The sequence below is a fragment of the Pelmatolapia mariae genome, linkage group LG10_11 (assembly GCF_036321145.2).
Source record: "Pelmatolapia mariae isolate MD_Pm_ZW linkage group LG10_11, Pm_UMD_F_2, whole genome shotgun sequence".
NCBI classification, from domain to species: domain Eukaryota; kingdom Metazoa; phylum Chordata; class Actinopteri; order Cichliformes; family Cichlidae; genus Pelmatolapia; species Pelmatolapia mariae.
In genome coordinates, this window is record NC_086236.1 from 15,099,313 (window position 1) to 15,109,348 (window position 10,036).

General features: G+C 43.8%; 1 pseudogene; it reads right to left on the reverse strand.

The window, feature by feature from the left end:
• Positions 1–2,655: 2,655 nt before the first annotated feature.
• On the reverse strand, positions 2,656–9,389 carry LOC134637935 (neuroligin-2-like; annotated as a pseudogene).
• Positions 9,390–10,036: the final 647 nt, after the last annotated feature.

Sequence of the window (10,036 nt, forward strand, 5' to 3'; positions counted from 1 at the left end):
CTAACGGCCATTTTTTTCTTCTCATTACAAACTGCACCTGTTGTCCTTTGTCATCACAAAATAAGCATATCATTCATTCACTCCAAAAAAACAAAAAACAAAACATAAAATAAACAAGAAACTTAATATTTACAAATATTTTTTTCTTACACTTAAAAATGTACAGTTCTGATCTTCTTCCAGATGTTTCGTCTCCATCCCGACTCCCAGGTTGGTATTTTCTTCTCTGTCCAGTGACCTCAGAGTGAGCGCTGAATGTGCCACAATGGCGCCCTCTAGTGTTAGCTTATAAAACAGACAAGGAGAAAGAACAGAGCCGAATGAAAGGACTCGTTTGTGTTCTCTCCTCTGCTGTAGCTGTGTGGTGCTGAGGTTAACTACACAACCCGTCGCCGCCTCCTTATACACAGGAGTGAGTACAAAAGGGTTCATATGGACGCGTCAGCTGGCCGTCCTTCTGCTCGACACTGTTAGCTGAAAGATGATGGGATCATCCTCTGTCCTGTATTTAAGGCTGAGAGTCTTTGTCCAGTCTCTTTTCCACAGCTACTGTCCACAGCACTGATCCACCTGCAGCACAGCCCCAGTCAGTTGTTTTATGATTTACATTGTGCACGTTTCCCTTCCAGTGAGCTTACAAAACCTCTGACAGGAGACGTCAGGCATGTGTTTCCCCCACCTCCCCTTTTAGGCAGTAATAAAATAAAAAAAACAAACAATCAAACAGGCCAAAGCTAGAGCACAAGCAAAGACAGCACCGGTGACTAAGTTCTCCCATACTGGACGTACGCTACCATGTGGGCTCAAACAGCAGCACATCAGCTCAGTTTACATACTGTTGACATCTTCATCAGAGGATCAGCAGGGAGTGCTGCTGAGCTGCAGTCGTCTCCACCAGAGTGACGGAGCAGGAATCACAAACAGTACAAACCCACCGTGTTGTTTCTACCCTGTTCAGGAGATCTGAGCCCCCATCCCTTTCTTTGATGTTGCAGCTCTGCACTGCAGGCCCTGAACGCCTCCCGGTTACCTTCAGTGTGCTTAGAGTTTAATTTACAACCGACGAGCTCACAGATCATCTGCAGGCAGGTGAATGAACCCTTAATGTGAGGATAGTAGCAGAGCTGAACTGAGGTCAGAAATAGTGAGGAACGGTGTCGACACAGTGAAGTCAGGTGTTTGGGAGATTTCCTGATTATCAGTTTGGGGGTGGAGGGGGTGTTGGTGTTAAATAACAAAGGTGGTGGAGGATGGAGAGAGGAGGAGGGAGGGAGCGGTGATGATATGGAGGAAGGTGTTTGGTTAAGCAGCAGGAAGGAGCTCATGCTGGAGTCTGAGTTTTTACTGTTGGCCTTTTTCTGCTTTTTTGTTTATTGTTGTCTGACGCAGGCCCGCCTACGCTTGAGTGATGCAGATGTGATATCACACTCACACAGTGACAGCCGCTCTTACACACACACACACACACACACACACACACACACACACACACACACACACACACACACACACGTCAGTCAGAATACACATGTGCTAGAAATAAGGGGTCAGACAGGAGCAGCATCAGTCTCTGCTCTGTTTTGTTAAGAACGTAGAAAAATAATTTTGTACAATCAAGCTAGATCGACGGACGCTTTACCTCACGTACCCTAAAAAGAAAAAGTAGTGACAGTGAGATGAAGGGCTGCACATGACACCATGACTGAGTTCACAGCTGTTGCTTTGATTCTAACGTTTAAGTCTTTTGGCATCGACTCCGTTTTAATAAATGAGTGCTGGGAGGCGTCGTTTGACTTCAGGAGCTCCTGCGATGCTCTTACTCTGTGGGAGAAAACCAAAAACCAAAAGTAGCAAACATGGAGCGATATGACTCGTTTAGATTTTGGGAAACGTGCATCGACAGGTACAGTGTCCTTTTCCCCGCGTCTTTAAAAATAATTCATGCATAGATCCCCCACTGAGAAAACCCTTTTATATACTTTCTCCTTTGTACACATTTTATATAGAACTATATATAATATCATTTCTCTATATCTATATTTTCAGAAAAATTCTTTCCACACAATAAAAAACAACAATGAAACAAATGCTTCAAACAAAACAACAAAAAAAGAGAAGATGAAAGAAAGAAAATCACGACTGAGGGCCAGTTTGGCACTTTGTCATGAGAACATGACAGAACTCTGTTAGTTGACGGTAAATAGCGATACTCTATTTTTCTTTCGATTTTCTTCTCCCTCGATGAGAATTGAAACACAGCAGTACTTACTTGGCACCTAAAAATGCTGGTAGAATGAAAGATATCAGTGTTTTCATAGTTATATGTTTAGTGTACGCCTCCCCCCTCCAAACTGCTCAGCAGATCGGGAATTTTTAGAGAAGAGCAGGAGGGAGGCGTGTCACATGAGAGGAAGAGAGCAGTAATAAAACACGGATGTAGAAAAGAGAAGCATAATGTGCACATAACACACAGGAGATGGAAAAAGAGATGACGCCAACGTAAAAAAGAGAAAACAGCGAGGAGCGAGAGAGCATTCGTCCCTTTGACAAATGTTGGAGGTCTTGAGCCTGGAAACAGCAGACCGTCTTTGAAAACAGTATCTTTGAAAGATCTGAGTCACCCACCCCACGCCCACCCCAAACTGCTCATCTGCTGCTGTACACTTCAGTTGCACCTCCACATGCCACCAGTGGAGGGAGCTGCCAAGTTTTACAGCACATGACGCAGCAGGTGTAGTTGCTTTTGGAGAAAGAAGAGAATAAGAGGACAGAACGAAGGCCCACGTCTAGAGGCCTCCCTTCCAGAGCGGTAGCAGAGCCAGTGTTCCTGGTCCCTAGGTGGCGCTGTGTCGGGCCTGTCCCTACTATACCCTGGTGGTGGAGTGGGGGTGGGGCAGGGTGTTGTTGTGGCCGGTGGAGGGGAATGTGTTGAAGGCGTGAAGAGGCTGCATGCTGGTGATGGTGCTGGGGATCATGGTGATGGTGTTTGGCGTCATCAGCGGCACGTCGTCGGGGGCGCGGCGCAGCGCCAGGTGTAGTCGGGAGGGCAGGCGGGCCGCAGGATGTCGTGGGGCCGCAGGGGCTCCATGTCGTGGTGAGCGTCGTGCTCCGAGTGCTTCATCTGCAGGGACATGATCTCCTCCTCCTGGCTGTGAGCCAGGTCGTTGGCGGGGCCGCCCCGCTGAGGGGACAGCCGGTGCCGGCGCATCTCGTGCCGCTTGTCACGCTTGTAGTAAAGGGCGGCGAAGGCCAGGACGTTGAGGAAGAGGAGCGACGGGAAGGTAGGGTAAGGATGACGAGAGGTTCGAGGAACGTTGTTTCTGGGCCTCATGGTGCCGGGGTCACAGCCTGCAGGGGAGCGCGTAGTGGTGGGAAAGAGCACGTCGTGCAGGCTGTGAAGATGAGGGACTAATTCCAGCCAAAAGGCCACTTTGTTAGCTCTGTAGTTGTCTCTGACACGAGGTTTCAAACCGATGTGAAGGTACTGCTTGTCCTTCGAGTTGAACTTGGTCCATATGACCTCCTCGAAGTGGCTGGGCTTGGTATGAATGAACTTGGTGTCCTGAGGGACGGGCAGGTTGGGGTCCCTGGTGGAGCATAAAGGTTAAACGTTTCAGTTCAAAGTTATATTCAGTCTCCATTATAAGTAACATGTGGCATCAATACACTGAATACAGACAGGGGGCCCATTCTCTGTGCAACCTTTAAACTATCTAAGACCAACCGGCTGCTCTGGGATCTGGATGCTTTTGGTGAACCAGTATGTTCAATTCTTCAAAGCCACACGGGAATTAAACTAGCAACCCAGATTCAAGTATTCAAGAGGACTAGAAGGCTATAAGCATTTTAATTACAGATTCACACTAAAACAAAAAAGATGACATTAAGCTAAATCAGCCGGCAAATTCAGCCCATAATAAGCAGCTGCTATTATTGCACCACTATCATACTTTACTGCAACAGTTCTATGGTAGCATCGCCTGTTAGAGTGTTAAAGCAAAGCACATGACAACAGTAGAAACACTTTAGTGTAGGATTTCTACCACAATAAACAATTCAATAAATCAAAGAATTTAATTTTTTAATTAATTTAATTTAATGTAATTAATTTTGTAATTGTTTACAGCTCATCGCAAGAAACATTTCATTCTTAATATAGGCGCTAATATTTCAGTTTTTTCTTTGTACCTCTCTAGCAGTGATCAGTCAGGGGACCTGAAGGGATGGCGATCACCACACCACAATTTCTCTGTTCTTGAAAGGCTCTTCATGTTACATCTGTGTTGATCATTTTTGACATAGCTGGAGCGCACGACCCTAAATCAACCCACAGTCCTGCTGATATAGGCTCAGTGTGCAGTGGGAAACTTCCCATGATGCACTGACTTCATCATCCAACTGTGTTTATATGTCGCTGCTACATTTCATTAACTTTTGTTTCTTTCTCCTGTAATTTGATTGTTCTCGCTCTCTCTTTAGCTCAGATTACAGATTGAATGATGTTTAGTTTCTTTCAACTTCTTCAAAAAATGTAAAATCTGAGATTATGTTTAATTTGGTTAAAGTGTTACAGAGACTGAGCCCTGAGCCATTTAAGTCCTGTTACGTGTTAACAGACTTAGATAAATTTACCTGAACTGTAACAAAACGGAAACACTTTGGAAACACATTAAAGTCTACAGCTAAATCAACACCTTTGCTTGATAAGTGTCACGGCCCGTGGTTTGGCATCCTGGGAGCCGTGGGAGGCTGTGGTGGCCACACCCTCGGGCTGGGCCGCCTCCAAACCACCTGCGTCTCATCTACGGCAATCACCGGAGGACTACTTTAGCCAGCTCTGACGGCTTCTCCTCGCCAGTCCGTAAGTCTCCTTCCAGTGTTACCAGCATTCGGCGTGGAAGCCTGTGGCCTGCCTGTCCTCCTGCCTGACCGCCTCCCTCCCTAAGGATTCCCCTCCCGGGCATCTCTCCCCTCCAAGCTCCACGGTCCTGCTCTACCTGTAAGCCTCGGCAACTTATGGAGTCTAGCTTTCCATTTTTTTTTGGCAACCTGCGTGCTGTTAACTGTGTCTCCCCTTTCTGTTGCAGTCTCCCCACAGTCCCGATTACAGTGCTCCTGGGCTCCACGCTCCTCGTTCCCCCCCGTGGCATGAGCCTTAGTTTTTCGTTTCCTAGCTTTGTGAAAAGATTCCTCAGTTAAATAAAACTTGTACATAGTTCTGAGCTGCGGTGTTCTGAGTCTGCTTTGGGGTCCTGCTACCTGAACACTCCGTGTTTTGTGACAATAAGCCTGTAGTTCTGTCAGAGAACATACAGTAACAGGTACAGTTTACACTACTATGACATGAGGCCTACCCAGTCTTTGCGAAGTTAGTCCAGTAAGTCATGACCACAGCGCTCAGCATCACATCGTTCTTGGAGAAGTTGCACGGGAACAGGTCCGTGGCACCGATCATCGGTACGTCGAACACGTAAGGTATCTCGTCCCCGTGCGCGGCGTCGGCCCACTCGGGCCGCGTCTCGGTCTGGCAGTGGTGGTAGAACGTGTAAAAGTAAACTGGGGACTGAAACTCGGCATGGAGTTTGGCAGTGGCCACAGCTGGTGCCACCCACTGGTGGTCCGTAAACAGGGCCAACAGAGTCTTCCGCCGCATGTCGCCGTTGTCCCTGTGCGCCCAGTCTGTGTACATGAACTTAATGGTCTCCCTCAGGATCAACGTTCCCTCTAATTTTTCATGTGTCTGAGCAAACACACAAACTCCCTAAGCGGTCCCTTGGACCACTGTAAGCGACATCAGACGTGTGCACTGTGGTCACGCCAGCATCTAATCCATCCAAGTTACATAGTTTATTAAAATAATCAAATTACAGCATTTACATTTATGTTAGACTACTTTTAAACTGCTTTAGCCCACTTACAATGAAAATGTAAAAAAAAAATCTAGCCATTGGCCTGTGTAGTATGTTAACACTATTGGAAGTAAAAATAACTTGAACTCCAATTTCGAAAACACAACTTTCTTTTTTTTTTTTTTCTTTTTTTTTTTTTATAAAGCTCTGACTTGTATTATGAGTCTGTGGTCTGGGAGAGAGTCCTGTAACTCTCTGTCTGCAAAATATAGTATATAATTACCAATGCTGGGCAATTTAATTATATAGTTACTCCTCAAAAAAGTAACTCAGTTTGGCAAACAACAAAGTTTTTTGTAGCTATTTTTTTTAAATGCAGTCAATGCGTTTTTTTTAAATAAACATTTCAAACTATTTACAGAACAATCAGCTGTTCTGCATCAAATTTGATGCCACACAAATTATTTGTGCCACTCCAAAAAATAATTTCTGTCCACTATGAGATAAAGGAGAACAACAGCCTGACACCTGCAGGCCTGCAGGAGATGTATCACTCCTGTAACACCTGTAACATTCAGCAGTTGCCTCATTGTTCTGACACACACAACAAAACTATTGGCTACACTACACACTAACTACACAAGATTTGCGCTAAACGTCTCAAATCTCTCACATCTCAAAACACCACCGTCACTCCTAAAAGTTCCCCCCGTTTCTTAACAATTAGATGCCACGTTGCCATATCATTTTTTGATTGGTCGACATGGTACATTTTTCGACCAATAGGAAAGAGAGAGGGGGGTGGGGGTTTGTTTTTGCTCACAGGCGGAGAGTGCTTTCGAGCCTTTTTTTTTTTAAATAAAACGCCGTTTTTACCGTTTCTTCCCGCAGTAAATATAAACAACGGTAGTATTCAGGAAGAAAACCAAACATTGCATATTTTTATCACAACTCTGGTTTTATGTGGCCTATCAACACAATTTAAAAACTGGTATAAAGTCCACACTTTTTCTGTCATTTGTTCCGTCTGTCCTGCTCACATCTCCAATGGTTGTACACGTTGTCATTAACGTGACTTCACTCCACATCAGCCACGCCGCTTTGCTTGCTAAAACTACGGTGTCGGTACATAAGGACGCTGTCATAGCCTGTCAACGACGTTGATTGGCTGCGTATATACGAATGTGAATCGCATTATTGGCTGGAATATGGGATACGGTGGCATCGTTCTAATCCTATACGGGAGCAGCCAGTCACTTACTGACTAACACTGCAAAACAGAATTGTTAAAGTATTAATTTTAATTTCAATTCAGGTTAGATTTTTTTTGTGCGCAACGCAGATTTTCTGTGCGCAGAGACCGTGCCAGCAGTGCGCAGCTTAGAGGGAACATTGCTCAGGATGTCTTTGCCTGGTGAAGAAGCACAGGAGGGGAAGAAAGATAAAAGTGAAAAACTGCTAAGAATAAAGTAACAGCAGTGCGAGAATTTTTTTAAGAGATCGGTCTGATCGAAAGATATGAAACCAAAGCACACGTTGGTGAGATGAACCAAGAGCCAGGAAGCGAGTGACAAATCTAGAGAGGATAAAAAGTCTTTCAGATAACAGAACGAGTGACAGGCAGTAGAGAGGAAGCATGACTGCATTATCCAAACATGTCTGTACTGTGACTGTGGTCCGGCTGTGAGGGGTTCGCAGGCCGACCTGTCAGAAACAACGACGCTGAGATTGGGAGCCGACTACCTGGGGGATGATAGCATTACTGCCCACAGAGCCTCAAAGGATAAGGCGCAGACACGCCGTGATGTGGATGAGCTTGTCTTGTTTGATGCACTTCACTGGGCTCACATTTTACTGATTCCATTCTTTACTCGCATGTTTTAAACACTTAAAGACAGGTTTTCATATTCTTTTGAAAATTCATGTGAACTCAAGCTATCAGAACTGTAATGTATGCTTTGATAATTGCCCACATTTGTCATTTTGAGGATTATCCGTTTGTTTTAATGAATACAGCAAAAAGAAAAAACTAACAAATCAACAAACGCGGCTCCTAAAAAGACAAAACCTGATGATGCTGCAAAACGCACTTAAGTGAGAGGAGGCTGTAAAATGGAATAACTGAAAAGTGGCAGTGTACAGAGGTGGCGTCCTCACCCTCTGGGTATTCGTAGAGGTTGTCAACAAAGTTGGAGATGGTGTAGTCGAAGGCCGCAGCTGAGATGCCGTCGTTGTCCTCACTGTCGTCCACAAACTTTAGCCCCTCTCCCTGGTTCACTCCTATCAGGATGTCATAGTTTAGGAACTCCCCCTGGTGGAGAAAATAAGGAAGAACATGCTGAGTGCTGGAACAGAGCCTGTGTACATCACAAGTCTACAACAGGAAGTGCAGCTGAAAACCAGCTTTGTGAATTGGCAGCATTTCATTTCCCAGTAAACAAAATAAAGATTAGCTGTTGGCATGAAATTTCTACTATAAACTGTAAATACTGCAATATATGCAGGGTTCATACACCTTTTTCAGGGTCAAATTCAAGCACTTTTTAAGCACATTCAAGGTCCATTTTCAAGCTTTTCCAGCACATTACCAAAAAAAGAAAGCATGTTTCACTTTGCATCACCTCAGTAAGACCATGTAAACATTTAAACAAATCATCTCAGGTCGACTTAAATGTCTTTTGTTCCCCTTTTGTTAAAATAGAAAAATGCACCACACAAAAATAGTGAAAAAGGAAACGGTTGCCTTACATGCATATAGTGTACAAACTCAAAAAACACATTCCTCTTAAAAATTAAGACGTGCAAATGTGAACAAATCAACTTGTTAGAGATATTCATCTCCACTGTAAATAAACAACAACCCAGAAAACAGGAAAACTGCACCAAACACCACAAACACCAACAAATTAATGTCTTCTCATCAGATATTGATGCTTCTTTACTGTGTGACACAAAAAAATAGGAGACAGATGTTTGTTTGTTTGTTTGTTCTTTTTAATTAGTTAAACACCCACGCCCAGAAAAATGGGGGCATTTCATTTTCGAGCAGGAAGCTCCCCCTTTTTGTTAAACCCTTTAGATGATGAGAGTTTTTTAATTAAATACATATTCATTAATAAATATTCCCTTTTATAAAATGTAGGATAATTAAAAAAAAACTTTTATTATAGCTCTATTGTGGAGAAAAAAAAAACTTGTCTTGTTTTCTGTTGTCTGTTATATAATATTAGGGATGTTTGTGACAATTAATTTCTTAATCGGCTGGACTAACCAATAGTCCACAACTAGGAAACACTGAAATTTTAAGTTAAATTTGAAAACAGTTTAAAAAAAATACCCCATTCCAAAATGTCTTGTGACAATCTGATTGGCTTAGGGAGTGATGATGTCATAGGGAGATCTTAAGAATCTTAAGTCCTTTGATATTTTTCCTTAAATAGGGGTGAGACACAGCAAGTTTTAGTTCGTTTCAGCAGCATCTGTGTTTGCAGCCTACAAAACGTTCACCACAGAAACATTTGGAAAGCTCTTAAAGGTCATCGTATAGAAACTCCAACATGTTTCCAAGAAACAAACAAGCAATTCAAAAAGATTACGCCGCCTCTCCTTCCTGGCGTGGCCGGCCGATTTCCCCAAATGGCGTCTCATCCTTCCAAAGGGCATTAGAGGAGAGTAGGAAGGAAAACTACCTTCTCCAGAAAAAAATGCAACAAATTGAAGAAGAGAAACTTCAACTGGAGGACAAGTGTAGACAAATGGAAGCCCAAAATAAAGAGCTGGAAGACAGACAACAGCGCCAGCCGGACATAAAAATTATTAATGAGGGCTGGGGAATAAAGTTTGCTCAGGCCCGAGAGCAGATTGTGCACCTCATTAAAGAAAATAAGCAAAAGAGCGTGGAACTAAAAGAAATGACCAACCAGCTCCAAGACAAGAAAACCATGACTGATAAGATAGAATGGGACCTCCAATACATGGACCAAATGAATCAGCTGCTCCAAAGACAGCTCCATGAAGCTGTGGAAGAAAAGAAAGAAATCCTCCAACAGAAGGAAGAGCATGACAAAAAACAAAGAGACATGCAGCACGAACTGAAGAGCATGCAGGTAAAATACCGAATGCTGAAAGAAAGCCTGGATGAAACGCTGCGCCAAAATAAAGACCTTCTTCAACAGAAAGAGCAACAA